Genomic DNA, 15451 nt, shown 5'->3' on the forward strand with positions numbered 1-15451 from the left:
CTGAATTAGTGACTGTTCTGCCCACTCCAATGCAGCCCGAGCAGACAGCTTTTAGCTCTTGACATCCAGCATGGAACAAGTGACAGGAGGGAAGTCTGAATCAAACCAAGGCTCTCTGGAGAGCCCCCAACTTCTGGTGGAATGGCCTTGTTGACCTGAAGGCCTGGAAGGAGGCAATATCTCAAGAAGGCCAGGAACCAAGTTGTTTTCAGATAGTTAAGAAAGAAGGAAGATAACTCACAGGGCCTGCCTCTACTCCAAGGGAGAAGAGAGAAGGAGAGCTCACCATGGAGTTAGAGGATGTGCCCATTTGACCTTGGTAGGATGTCCAGGAGAGCATTAATGTGGGCTTTCACAGTACTACATCAGCTAGGTTAAAATGGGTAAATAAAATAAGGGGTGCCTAGCCTCATACCCTTTGCTTATCACTGAGTGAGCACTGTCCAGTCACTTTTTCCCAAAATCAAAATGAGAGGCACCTTTCCAACCAGTGAGGGTTGTCTAACACTAGGCTATCTACTAAGAAAACCTGCCTGGTCCTTTGCCGAATAAAGTTAAGAAAGCATCTCATCTCTCTGAAATGGATCAGGTACCCCCTGCCTGGCATCAGGAACAGAGATCTATAGCTATAAGGGCATTTCAAGGTGCCTTTTGGAACAAGTCATCTCAGATTCAAGACAGTGAGAGCCTTTTTAGATCTAATCTCCTTAGCCCAGCTCACAGATGGTTTTCACAGACCCCTCTGTCAAAAATCCACCACTTCCCTCCCAACTCCATTAATCTGCCATTGCTTTCTGGCCTGTTTCTCAACGAGGGCAGCCAGAGACCACACTGAAGCTTGCTGACAGCACTGTGAACATCTCCAGCAAGCAGACGGTGGAGTTTGTTTCAGACACTTCTCCATGATTCATCACCACTGCGTAAAGTTACAGGTGGTGGGAGAGGGGTTCAGCGGTGGGGGACTGAATGCACGGGAATTACAGGAACTGGCTATATTGCCAGTTTGGGACATTGTCAGGTGCAAGCAGCAGTTGTACTCAGGGTCTCAAGGACCTTGTCCAGCCATGAGCTCTGTCATAACCATCATCAAACAGTACCTGGCACAGAGCGGGCACTGCAATCCATATTTGTTTAATGAAACCCATTTTATAGAAGCATCCAATTTCCAGGCTGGCAGGGATCTTAATGAATCACCTAATTCAACCTTCTTGTTTTACACATGGGGAAATACACCCTTGTAAAGCGGGAAATAATTTTCCCCAAGTCGCAGAATAAGTTAGCAAGCAGCCACACTGGAATAAGAGACCCAATCTGCAGATTCCTAGGTCAGTACTTTTGTACTACACAGTGCTAATCACCCCCCCTGCCCTATCACTTTACAGATGGAAATACGGAGAGGAAATGATTTACTCAAGGGTAAAGAACTAGTGAAGTACACTGGCCGGACTAGAGCCCAGTTATTTGATTCTTCGTATAATGCTCTTTTTTCACTCCACCACAATTCCCCTCCTGATACATACGTATTGTGTGCTATGTGTTTCGTGCAGGAAGGGAGCAGAGGTCGTAAATTGTAGGTGCTTACTTTGGAATGTTAGGGCTTTGGGGAGAGAGTGCCCTGAGCTGGGCCCCAGGGAATGAGGTTTTATGCCTGGGAGTGGAGGGAATGAGAGAAAGATGTGATGAGGGATTGAAAGCCAACAGGAGGAGAAGTGGAACTAGTTTTGAGTAATTGCTGTTAGAAAGCAGGTACGCTTGGACGCAATGAGGCAATGCCTCTGCTTGCTATATTAGAGCATGTAAGATTATGGAAAATGCAAGCAGCCCTCTTTTATGAACTTACTTCTTCGTGAAGAAGCCCAGGCCAGAGGATGAGAGGAAACAAGCTGATAAACAGCTGCTGGCTGTAGCATCATATTCCCTTCCAAGTCCATTATTTCATGTGCCCTGCCCAACAATCTTCTTAGGTTGGTAAGAAAGGTATGAATAGTACCCCCAGTTTACAAATGAGCAAATTGAGGGTCAGAAAGCTAAGTGACTTGCCCAAGGTTACACAGTGATTCGATGGCAGAGCCATAATTTCCCACTTCTCCTTCATCTGCAATTTTCCCCCATATTCTTCCTCATCACCCCAAAACTGTTTCACTGAAAAGCCTCCGTGGTTTCCCACCCATGATGCCAAAACTGTTTAAGGATGGCAAAAGAATTAAAGGGGAAGGACAGGGAAGGTAGGAGGAAGGCCACTTTCTCTAAGCAGCATGTAACCGTTAGGACCCGGGTATTCACTGTTTCAAGTTTGTAGTCAGAACGAACCCCATATGTCCCCCACAAATGTCATCACCCTGAGATCAGAAGTACCAGTATGACAGCCAGTAGAAGGGCAGAGAGCTTAAGGCAGAGAAAGGGACCATATCAGTGAGTGGTACCTACAACTATACTAAAATAGGAGGAGGGCTTCTGACGTAAGGTTATCACCATCTGTGACAAAGCAGGATGTTTAAAAAACTACAAGACTGCCAACCACTGTTACCATAATTTCATTTTTAAAAAATGGCATTTTGAAGCCAAGAGGTAGGAAGGCAGGATTACAAAATTCCTTTTAAATAAAATAGGTTTAGCTTTAGAAAAACTCATTGGCCTTCAGAATTTAAATACTTTCAACTTCAGGAAAAACTCATTGTCCTTATTTCATTTAGAATGAGGGTGTCCAACCATGCTAGTTCACTTGGGACTGAAGGATGTGGGACTGTCAAGGATGAAACTAGGAAAGTCCCAAACTTGGATGGGTTAGTCATTCTCTTTAGGACTAGAAGTGTGGAGAGTCAGCACTATCCATGGACAGCAGGTTGAGAATCACTGCCACAGATAATTTTCTCATGTTATTTCTCCAGGACCTAAACAATATAAGGTTAAAAGTGACCATGGAATTAAATAATGGAGAGATGAAATCTATATTTTGAAGGTAAACCTTTCTGAATCATAGGCTTGACTTCATGTAGACAAGAGAGGTCAGGAATCCAGTTGCTCAATATTTTCTGCTCACAAAATAAGCCCCAGCCCAGCTTCGCCTGTGGCCAGATAAGGAGGCAATGGGCCATGTGGAGTCTGCATGTACATTGCTACATGTTCACATGTACAGACAGGGAAGTGCATTCACGCAAATGCTTTGAGTTACTGCGCCACCTGCAATGGAGTAACCTCCCTTCATGACAGCCCTCCAAAGCAATCCAAGTTCATTCCCAGGGGCTATCCAAGTCTCTTTACATTCACATTAATAAAAGTCACACACAATGCTATACTTCACTCTATCTATTCCTCTTGTGTATTTCATGTAGCAATCGCTTTGTTTCCCTGTCTTGGAATGCCTAGCCACAGAGCCACACTGGATTTCAGAAACCAAGAACTCACCCTGGTGTTCCTGCTAAGTGGTCCAGTAACCAGGTATTGATAGGATTGCTATTGACCCCCTCCCTTTGGTTACATGGTCCCTCACCCTTAGTTGCTCTATCTCCTAAATGGGTCACATGCCTGTTTCTGAGAGCAGTTGTATGAGATGCAGTGAGTGTGGCTAGAAAGTTATAATGACCAGGGTAGAAGTATGAGGTCTGTTCTAAATTTGTTGTTTTTACTAAAGACTAGTGGTAAAGAAACAGTGGTCATTCTAACACAGACTCATGGATAGAGGTCATTTCAACCTGTAAGGTGCAGGAAACCCACCTAAGCCATACACGTCAAACAGTTATCTATATTGCTTTCAAAGAACTCTAGAGAAGAGAACTCTACAATTTTTCTCAGTAGCTTGATAATTCTCACTGTCAATAAATCATTTGTTACATCTCATTTTAAACCGTTTTCTGGTGCAACTTAAGGCCAATTCCTTTGGTCGGGGCCTCAGAGGGAATAGAGAACAGCTTGGCCACTGTCCTCCAGACGAGAGCCCTTCGTCAACACAGATTAATTCAGATTGCTGGTAGCTTACCTTTAGACTTTTTCTCCCCAAATGAGCACTCCACCTCTCCCTGTGGTGTCTCGTTGCCAAGACTGTAATCATTTGTTCTCACCTTTTCACTCCCATGCGTACCTACTCATATGTGGGCACTTAGTTAGTATCAGTGAAACTGGAAACATTGCTCTTATATTTTTCTTGGTGGAGAAAAACAAACCAAATTATTCCAATACCTTACTTCCTCCCCAGTCCCCACAGAAAAAGACTCAAATCCTTTTGTTCCCACTCAAGCTTGTCATACAATTTCTGGGTTAAGGACAGCGCTATCTTGGCTAACAGGGTCCAGGTAAAGAAGCCAACGAGTTAATGACCAGCATATGAAGTGGTCAGAAAGGGAGTCTCTGACTTGCATCTCCTGAGGAGAATGTGACTGCAACACTACCGGTTTTGGACTGCTTTGTGAAGAGCAGCTTTGTTGGCAAAGGAATATGAACGGACTTTCTCCTCACGCCCCTAGGCTGTGCGCATAGCCTACCTGCCAACTCTTTTACAGATACATCACGCTCAGTGTTGAGACTTTAGGAAATAAGCAATATGCACAGGCATATGGTTCCAGTGGGTAAATAGAGTCCTACTCCAGAGAAATGTCTCGCCATTGTATCAAATGGGATATATAAGCAACCTGACCATTCTAGATCTTTCTGATTCAGACGCAGCCTCAAAAAGAATCTACGACCACTTCCCAAACATTTCTCTCTTTATTTTCTGCCACCTGAGTTCCCCAGAAGTTTCTCCTCCTCTGTACATCTCCACAATGGGAGTGTCTTCAGGTTCTCCTGTGCCTGAAATCATCTCATGATTTATCTACTCCCAGAACTTTGTTTCCCATTTGCATCCCGGTGACTTGAAGAAGACCTCACTTTTTGTAAGCTTTATTGAGGTATAATTGATATATGAAAACTTGTACATATTCAATGTATACATCTCTCTGAGTTTGGACATATGCCTACATCTGTAACACCATCATCACAGTCAAGGTACTAAATATATTCGTAAACGTCAAAAAGTTCCTTGTATTGTTTAGTGGGTTTGTGTGTGTGCTAAGAACACTTAACATGAGATCTATCCTCATAATGAATTTTGAAGTGCATATTGTTAACTATAGGTGCAAAGTTGTACAGAAGATCTCTAGAAGTTATTCATGTAGCATAATTGAAATGTAAACCTATTGAGAAACAACTCCTCGTTCCCCCTCCCTCCAGCCCCTGGCACCCACCATTCTACTCTATGCTTAAGAAGACCTTGCTTTCAGTCTAAGTCTTGTCTGTCAAATCCTCAGCTTTCTTGCTTGCTGATTGTCTTTCTAAGCCTTCTCCCTCCTTCCATCCTCTTTTAGTCTGGGGTAGAAAGACTAGCAAAACTAGCTGTGTTGGGTTGGTTTATTTATTTATTTGCATTGCTCCATCCTGAGGTGAAGATGTCCACAAGCAGGTAAGGCACGAGGAGGCAGGAAGCCAGGGAGTGAGTGCAGAGACAGGACCAACCAAGTCATCGACAACCTAGAAGGCCAATTCTAAATAATCAAGTTGGCCAGGCCGAGACAGAGCCCATAAAAAGAACCTCCATGTCAAGTCCTGGGCTATTCCCCTTCTCCTGGGTCTGAGGTTAGAAAGGTGGGAATTGGAATGATTTCCCTAAATTTCATATGAGCTTCTCCCTTCTTTGTAAATTAAAAAAAAATACTGCTCACTGAGCTCTCTGTCTTGTCTTCTGCTTTGGAAAGTGGCATATCAATTAGAGATCTTCACCCCAGTTCTTATTCTGTCTGGAACGATGCCACCACCTTTAGTGAGCAATTGATTGGCTAGGAGTCCTATCTCACTACTCCAACCAGCCTGCTCTGGCAAGACACTGTTAAGTCCTATCAACAATGGACTAACTGGTAAAGCATTTCCTCACACATAGCCCCAGGCCTGCTATTGTTGCCCAGGAGTCCCTCTACCCATGGCCTCAATAGTGAATAAAATGCCACGATAGCCAACCTCCCCCATTCAGTGAATCTGGCCAGTGTAGGAAGAAGGTGGGCTGAAGGCTTCTCCTCTCACTTCAGCAGACATGAGAGGCAGCCTGGCATATGAAGGGTGTTTTTCAAAATGGGGTCCCTAACGCCTCTGCATCAGAATCACCTTCGATGCTTGTCCAAAATGCAGACTGTGACATCCTTTTAGGATTCACTGAATTAAATTTTATGGGATTTGCATTTTTCAAAAATCCTCAATTGATTCTGATGGAAATTAATGATTGAGAAATACTCTTTTAATGGACAAGAGTCCAGATTTTAGAATCCAGATCTGGGATAGGGTCCTAAGGTCTGCCCCTTGCAGGTTATATGAACTTGAAAGGATCAATTAAAACCTCTGAGTTTTAGTTTCATCTATAAAATGGAGATGATGGAACATAAAGTTCAAGTGAAGTAACATCTGTGCTACGTATACCTAACACCAGGATAGGTGTTCATTCCCCCACCTATCAGAGAAGACTCCATTCTCCCATAAGTAATAGAGAAGACTCAAAGTCACCCAAGAAGTAGAATATCATACCTCTCCCCTTTCTCTGCTAACCAGTCTTTCAGTGATTTCTCCTCACCCCTAAACTTCTTTCTGTTTTCTGTTTCCCACCACAAAACAGAATCATTTGGCCCAGTGTCCCTTTCAAGAATGGATTTACAGTTAAACTATTTCAGGTTTTTCTGGAAATCATTATGCTTTGGCACACAGTAGGAACTCAAATATTTACTGAGCTAATGCAATCTTTTATTTCCAGCCCAACTCACTTTAACATCTGCATTTCAGTTTAACCCCAGCACCCCATTTTAGTACCATAACCCCAATTTAGGCAAGTCTAAGAGATCAATCCAGCATATCAGCAAACCCAATCCACTTTTATTTCAATAGATAGGTCAGAACAAAATCCTTCCCTCCACTCCCAGAGACATGGACTTCCTCTCCTCAAATTACCAACTCTCCTGGGGAAACCAACTAGCATTTAACCCTTAGGTCTTCACACCATGTCAGCATGAAATAGGAATTCAGCCCTGATTCCTCTTAGTCTCTGTGCAAACAACAGACTTGAGGAAGTAAAAATGCACCAGGCTGCCTTTGGGAAGAAAACAGATTCTCTGAGCTGTGAGATGAAAGGACAGGAAGCCTGAGAAAGGAAGGGGAGAAGGGGGGGTTGAGCAAGGGGAGAGCAAACAGTTTCTTATCCAGCTGTTTCAATTGCATTTGGCCCAAGTTGCAAATTTACCTTCTGACCACGAAGGCTGATTGACTTGTTTCCTCTCTTCGGACTCAAATCTGAGAAACAACTTCTCCTTACAGCTTGTCAGAAGGGGATGGGAATCCCAGCTGCTCTTTACAGTGATGCCTGAAAATCTTGCTTTACCTTTGGGAGAGAGGGGCGGAGTCCAACCTAATGGGAATTAACTCCAAACACGCTGGAGGCTTCAAAGTCAGCCTCAGACATGCAGGTACTTGAAGTAGCTTAGCGGGCACTGAGCCCTCCACCTCCATCCTCACAGCTGCCACGTTAGCTGTGTGTGAGTGTGTGAGTGTGTGTGTGTGTGCCTGCCCACACTTGAACTGCATATCTATCTCACTTCCTCACCTGTTACCCAAATGCCTGCTGAGGAATAGAGGTTCTCCCTAACTTCCAAAGCCCTAAATAATCTCACCATGTATATTAGGTATATTAGGATCTCCCTAACTTTCAAAGTCCTAAATAATCTCACCATGTATACTAGGTATATTAGGGTCTCCCTAACTTTCAAAGCCCTAAATAATCTCACCATGTATATTAGGTAGCACCTAATGTGGCTGGAAACAACTCAGAAGACACATGCCTGAAGGGAGTAAGACAGAATAACCTCTTTTTCCCAAACTGATTTCCACTATGTGATAGGGAAGGTGCTCCCACAGAGCAACCTATGGCTCAAAGATATGACAAGTTTACATATCAGAAACTTAAAATCACACATTGGAAAAGCTTAACAATACCTTTTAAAAAATAACAGTACTACCAAAAGTCAGTGTCTAACTTATCCCAAAGCACCAATAACTGTTTTTGTGTTTGAGAAAAGAACTGAGAAGACTGGAGATTAGTGGAGCTTTGCCTAACACTCTGCTCCAACCTGATGTCATCTCTCCCACCTATAATGTCCCTGGCACTCCATATTTGTTTTGGTAAACTTATTACCTTCTACCTTGTATTAATTTTTTGCATATATGTCTCATTTTGCCTCTGAGTTGCCTTGTGAACAGGGAACTTTGCTGAACAAAATGAGTTAGAAGAAGGAATGGTAGTTAACAACTTAATAGAGCATACTAGACTGATCCAAAACATCTTTGCTTCCATAATGGTCCACTTGCCTTCTCAGAATGCAATGAAGGTTATCAGGTTTGTTATCTAGCATTTAGTGGTAACAATTCAAAATATGAGAGTAAATGAACCAGCAGTTTAGCACATTCATTGTACCCTGATAATTTAATACAGTTGCTGAAGTTTTTTCCTGCGGGCATCCTCTCTTTTATCAGTGATAAAGCCTTATATTCTTCTATGCCTACTTTCCATCAGTAGTTTCTAACCATTTTTTTCTGCTCCAACACACTGATAAACCACATTCCCATCTGTAATAATGGCTTACTATGTCCGTTTCTGGGGGAGGAAGAGATGACCCCATAGGTGGAATGTCGGACTTTCAGCAATATAAGCTCCCGAGATAAGTTTTATAATCTCTCTGATCGTGTCCCCTTAAGAACGACGGCTTCAGATATAGGGCTATATAAAAAGAAATGCTACGGGCTTCCCTGGTGGCGCAGTGGTTGAGAGTCTGCCTGCCGATGCAGGGGACACGGGTTCATGCCCCGGTCCGCGAAAATCCCACATGCCGCGGAGCGGCTGGGCCCGTGAACCATGGCCGCCGAGCCTGCGCGTCCGGAACCTGAGTTCCGCAGCGGGAGAGACCACAACAGTGAGAGGCCCGTGTACCGCAAAAGAAAAAAAAAAAAAAGTAGAAATGCTAGACCCTCTCTCATTAAAAATAAGTCAGTATTAACAGACACATAATAACTGTGTGTGAAACATGGATGAAAATTTTGTCATCAGAAAGATAGTGATTCCACTCTATGCACTGATAAATATTGCCTTTTGCTTAGTGGCTACACCTGACATTTGGGTAACTGACCCCTATTTGCAACTCTAAGAGCTCATTTTTACTTACCTCTTTTTATCCTCTTTTCCCTGTGCCTCCAGTTTCCTTAAGTAAATACTATGGAAACTTAAATGTATGCTAAATAATGATCAAATTTATTGGATAATGTTTTGCTTTCTGTTAATTTAACAGTTGATAGTGGTCTCAGAAAAAAATTGCTGGTATCTTGTGGCTCTTGATATATCTTCATCTAAAAATGCTTTTCAGCCCTGCTTCCAGAAGATCATATGGGAAGGATTGAGAAGGGAACACTTCTTGTTATTTATTTAGGGGATAGGATGATATATAATATTTTAATAATGCTAAAATAGGCATTGGTCAAGGACCCAGGGAATACCTACATTCTGCCTTTGATCAGTATGGAATAAGAGATCCTGCAAAGACAAGATATGGTGATAGGTGATTCTGATACATATCCCTACCCCCCACTCCTAGTTCGCAAAACACTGCTCTATACAGTAGAATTTCCCAAGCAAAATCAACACTCCCACGACATTTTGCAGTCTAGACAAGGGGTCAGCAAGCCAGAGCCTGTGCTATGCACCAAATCCAATAGGCTGCCTGTTTTTATAGTTTTATTGGCATAGAGTCACAACTTATTCATTTATGTATCATCTATGGCTGTTTTCATACTACAACTCCAAGTTGAATAGTTGTGACAAAGATCTTATGCTCCGCAAAGCCTAAAATATTTACTCTTTAGCTATTTACACACACACAAAAAATGCTGACCACTGGTTTAGACCCACACCGATAGATTATAGTAGAGACATTAAGTTAATTGTTATGAGAAAGGCATTGAAAAAGGAGGAAGGGAAAGTGAAATAAAGAAAAGTGCTGTTTGCTTTCAGCTTTGTTAAGGTGCCAGTCAACCCTTGCCAGTCCTTTAGAATCTGTGAAGTTAACAATGCACTAGAGACCAGTATAAGCCAAATATTCGGTAAGCTTGTGAAAATGTATTTCTCTGTTAACTGACTATCCTTTGAACCTGTGTTTATGTGTTTCTCCAATATGCCTTAAGTTTTTTTAACTGACCATTTTATTGAGATATAAGTCACATACCATGAGGTTCACCCTTTTAAAGTATAGAATATGGTTTTCTTAGTATATTCACAAAGTTGTACACTCCAGCACCACTATCTAATTCCAGAACATTCTCATCACCCCAAAAACAAACCTCATACTTATTAGCATATAACTTAACTTATTTATTCCTCTTTTGTCAGAGCTGCTTCTTCTTTGGGGGCTACTTGTTTTTGTTTTTTTTTAAACTTTCTTATTAATATGGCTCTATGTTTTGTTCTAGTCTTACAGGAAGGGACCATTTATTTCCAGAGTCCCATTGCCCTTGAACTTTGGAGAATTTGCACTATGTGCTTACAAATTTAAAACCACATAGACTCTATGACCTGTCACCCATGCAGGTTGAATATGGAATGTACACCTTGCTTATACTATAGTTTCAGTTCTAGACTGAAAACCTAGAGATGAAACTTATATATTTCTTTTTTGTATAAAACTTAGAACTGACAACTCTTTTGGTGAATGTCCTTATTCAGCTCAGAGGATGACCTTATTAATGTGATGTGGTGTGCAGGTAAATATTTAATAACTGGCTTCACATGGCAGGGGAGCAAGAGAGCCCTGATTGGTGGCATTTGCTGATCGCTGTGTTGTAAATACTCCCACCATGGCCAATTTCAAGCTACCAACTTGAAGTCAATGAAAATGGAGTTGGGAAGACATACACACAGTCTACTCTCGTGAGCTGGTACAATCCAATTCCAGCACACTACTGGAACTCAGATTCAAGGAATTACTTCAGTCTTGGTTTGTGTAGATTTATAAGCTATAAACAATACTAACCAAAATACTATAGCTATTATAGTTGTTTATGTGTTGCACACAGACTTCTCCTCACTCTCTATACACTATGTTAGCTGGCACTGAAACATTTCAAAAATATTTTGCTGCCCCAACTTAAAGCCTTTAGAGTGCAATGTGTGTATTATTAAGAAGTAAAGCAAAGATAAATTGTTCATAGGTCTTGTTGCCTGCTTTAACAACTTTTGAGATAGTATCCTTATTATATTTATAATAGATTAAAAAAACAGATCGCAATCCCTTTTTAAAGAAAAACTTTAAAATGTAACATATTTTTAGTCCAAATTGTGCAGTGTAAATTAAACTAAATTACACTCTATTAGCCACTATGAGCATCTTTCAAAAAGAAAAAATATGGGGCTTCCCTGGTGGCACAGTGGTCGAGAGTCTGCCTGCCGATGCAGGGGACGCGGGTTCGTGCCCCAGTCCGGGAGGATCCCACGTGCCGCGGAGGGGCTGGGCCCGTGAGCCATGGCCGCTGAGCCTGCGCGTCCGGAGCCTGTGCTCCGCAACGGGAGAGGCCGCAACAGTGAGAGACCCGTGTACCGCAAAAAAAAAAAAAAAGGAGAAAATTTGTCAACATATTAAATGAAATTCTTTTGAGTCTTACTTTTATTTTCAAAAGTCCTATATATTAGGTGGGGAGGATCCATCTCCCATGCTGATTGTTTCCCTCTTGGAGAAGGGCAACCTGCCAACAATTACTTATTAATTGCTAACATGTGCCAGGCTCTGTGTTAGGTGCTGGAAACACAAGAGTTAAGAAGATAGACAGGATCCCTTATGATTTTTACATTCTACTCAAAGAGATGCAAAAGATTAAACGAACAAACAAACATGATAATAATGGACAGTGATGAATATTGAGTAATTTAAAAAATAGTGATATTGATAGAGTAATGAAGTTGAGGGAGACCTACCTTAAATAGAGGAATTAGGGAAAGCTTCTCTGGTGAGGCTTGGAGCTTAAAAGCTGAAGGATGAGAAGCAAGAGAAGAGCTGGAAGAAGTTGGGTGAAAACTGTAAATTCAAAGGCTCTGAGGAGGGGAGGATCTTGGCATGTTAAGGAACAGAAAGGCCAATAGGGCTGGAACAGGGTGAACCAAGCAGGAGTGGTACCAGGTAAGGCTGGAGAGGTAAGCAGAGGGCAGATCATGCAGGGATTTATAGGATTTCTTTTTAAGTACCATGGCTAAGACCACACAACTTCATACATACTTCTATGAAAACAGGAGCAGCTACAAGGAAACAGTGACCATCATCTCCTATTTTTATCTCAGGGTTTCTGATGTACTATTGTTCACAGATTTGTTAGTAGTAAACTGAGGTTTATTACTTAGGCCTGAGATTTACTACTTTATCACTTAAGCTGCCTTGACCTAGTCTAAGTCATTATCCTCACCAGTCTTTGACCCTTGACCGCCTTTCTGATCTGCCCAGCTCAGAGCAATGGGAAGACACTGTGTGGTTTAAAGGATTATCTGATTTATATTTGGAAACTGTCTTCTTTTAAAGTATAAAAATTTGTAATATTAGCATTTCCAGGCCCTAGGTCTTCCTCAAAAGCTTTCATCTTCTCTCGGAGATCATCTTGCATTTACGACAGCCAAACTTCACTTTTCATTTCCCTTTTGGCCCCTGCATTCAAGGTACCCCACTACTGACTAATTATGAGATTGATTTGCCTAGGAACAGAAGGTCCACTTTCTCACGCTCCAATTAATCAAAGTTTGACTAGAATTCTATTCCTAGGGCAGTGTCCTAAATGATGGTCCACACAGCTGAAAGAACAGTCTCCTCCCAAGTCTCTCAACAGTATTTCCTCTGTCCTTCTCGACCTCACCTCTCTTACCACAAAGCCATCAGTGTCCTTTGAAGCCTTCCTAGCACTAAGACCCCTATCTTCACAGTTGGCTAAACCATGTGGGAGAGTGGTCTCTGGTAGCATAACTGATTTTCTAAACCACCCTGATTCATTTCCCAAAGGATAATCTAACGGGGTTATGAGTTTCAGTGAAACAAGAAGCAGCATTCCAGAACCAAGTAATCCTTGTTATCCTTGCCTCTGATTCCTGAAGCAAGTCACAGAGTTTTGTCAGTTTGGGGACCTCACTCACAAAGATTTGTTTCTGGGCATTCAATTGGTTATCACAGCATTACTACCCTTTCCTGGCTCTGCTGAATGGTGTAGCCAGCCAGGCTGCCCCAAAACACCTGAGCAATCACACTACAGAAGGACATTAAAAGAGCTGAAAGGATAAGTGTACCTCCTGCCAGTTCAGTGCTGGCTTAGAGGCTGAAGGAAAACTGAGGGTTACAGGATAACCAAAAAATGCTCAGGAAATGAGATGTAGAGCTCAGGAAATACACAACAGCCTTTTCCACAGGGGTAATCTGATAGGGCTAGTGGCTGGCCAGTGGAGACAGTGCTACGGGCCAGACTACTTGCCCACAAAATCCCATGAAGCAACAGCTGCAGGAAGGAAGGACCACACAATAAGAAAGGCCCTTCTCTATGAACCTTGTCTTTGTTCTCTGGGTAAGTATTTGGGTACTGGGGTAAAATCACCCCAGGGCATATCTGAGCATTTGCCTAGTGACCTGCAGTATATACCATGTTTTCTTGGCAGCTGTGGGTAAAATACAATTGGCAGCCAAAAAAACTTTGTTCATTCTCTTCCTGGGATGTAATTCTGCTTTCTGGGGACATCATAGGCACATCTGTGATTCTAAAATGACTCCTATCTAGAACTGCCCACAAGGCTGTCGTCATGGATATTTGCTGGGCATTTGGAGCAAACATTGCCGTATCTTTGCAAGCAGGACTTGCCTTTTACTTAGTAACTGACCCTTAAATTTGAATAGTAAAGTTGATCCTCACAACAGCCTTATGAAGTAGACATTATCTCCATTTTCAGGGCAGAAAACTGGGGCTTAGAAATGTTAAACGATTTTCCCAAAGCCACAGAACTCTAAGATGACATATTCAGGAAAACACTTGGAGACAGGAGACAGGTTGCATGGGAAAAGAGGGGAGGGGCCAAAACGGGTATGAGGGAAAGGAAGAAATATGGCATGAACCCTACATTTCTACTTTGAGAAACCAGGTACATGCAGATAGCCTTTATTAAAATAAGAATAAAGGCAAATTGCAGTGTGACCTCCCTACACCCCTTCTCTTTGGTGATGGACAGTGAAGAGCAGGGAATAATTGAGTTCAGCTTGGCTATTAGGTTAGAAGCATCTCTGGAACATCCTAGTACATAGTAAATAGTTATATGAGTCTGGTGCTCAGAGGGAAGTTCTGGACTCAGAGTTCAAGTGTGGAAGACACAAGCCCTAAGAGTGGATTACAAGACCAAGATGTTTGTCAAACATTATGGCCAAGGACATGAATAACCCTGATAAAGGTTATCCCCACATTTAAAGGATGGGTAAAGAGACAAGGACCTTTGAAGGAGACACAAATTGCTCAGTCCTTCCCTTACCATCCTGTTTCCCACACACCACAACCTCTCAAGAACAAGAGCTGGCTCAGGAAGAACTGGCTCAGGAAGGATGTGGGGATATGGAGGTTGAGGCAGACAGTGGTTAAAAATCCTTCAGTGTTAAGTGCTTTATCGACCAACCATTGTCTGGAGGTAACCAGGGATGAGCTGTGAGAAGCCAATCTCACTCAAATGCGACAGTATTTCCAGCTTGTTTAACAAGTCTCTTTCATTTTTAATGAGTTTTAAGGGGCCACTCAGTAGCTGATGCTTGCTGTGCTTGGCAAAGAGCCATCAACTCTGGTACCACCTGGTTTTCTTTTTTGAGTTTAGAGAAATTTCGAGGAATGGCAGGGAGGCTGAAAGCAGGTTCAAGCACCTTGGATTTGACCTTGAACAGTCTCCTGTGCCTTTTTCCTTTACTCTTGTGGGATTCCACAAGCTAAATTAATGCTGTGGGAATCACTCCACAAATAAAAGACTCTCTGTTTGATCTTGGGGAGTCACTTACATCCTTCCCAGAACTTAATTTTCCTATCTAGGGAAAGATTTTAGAAAATTAAAAACCAGCCTCATCCACAGTGGAAATAGATCATTTATTAAGTTCCAAAATTATTTGGAGGACATTGTTGTCAGTATTATACTACTGATGGAACCATTCTGTTCATTCCACAATGAATTGTTGACCATTTGTTATGTATAAGGCACTGGAAATACAGTGATAAATTGTATCAGACAGAGAAGGCCCTTGCTCTCACCAAGCTCACATTCTAGTGAGGAAGATATTTTTTAAAAAGTGAACAATTAATGAAGTAGAATGATAAGGTCTAAAGCAAAAATAAAATTTGATCATAAGAAAGGGTGTTG

At 42.1% G+C, this 15451-nt stretch overlaps 1 protein-coding gene across 1 annotated transcript in view; it reads right to left on the reverse strand.

The window, feature by feature from the left end:
- The window catches only part of LHFPL1 (LHFPL tetraspan subfamily member 1), a 51354-nt gene extending 44001 nt beyond the window's left edge, over positions 1-7353 (reverse strand). The window contains exon 1 of the mRNA XM_032620597.1: positions 7250-7353. The gene's annotated coding sequence lies outside the window, so the exon portion shown is untranslated. The remainder of the gene's footprint in view (positions 1-7249) is intronic.
- Positions 7354-15451: the final 8098 nt, after the last annotated feature.

The sequence above is a fragment of the Phocoena sinus genome, chromosome X (genome assembly GCF_008692025.1).
Source record: "Phocoena sinus isolate mPhoSin1 chromosome X, mPhoSin1.pri, whole genome shotgun sequence".
NCBI classification, from domain to species: domain Eukaryota; kingdom Metazoa; phylum Chordata; class Mammalia; order Artiodactyla; family Phocoenidae; genus Phocoena; species Phocoena sinus.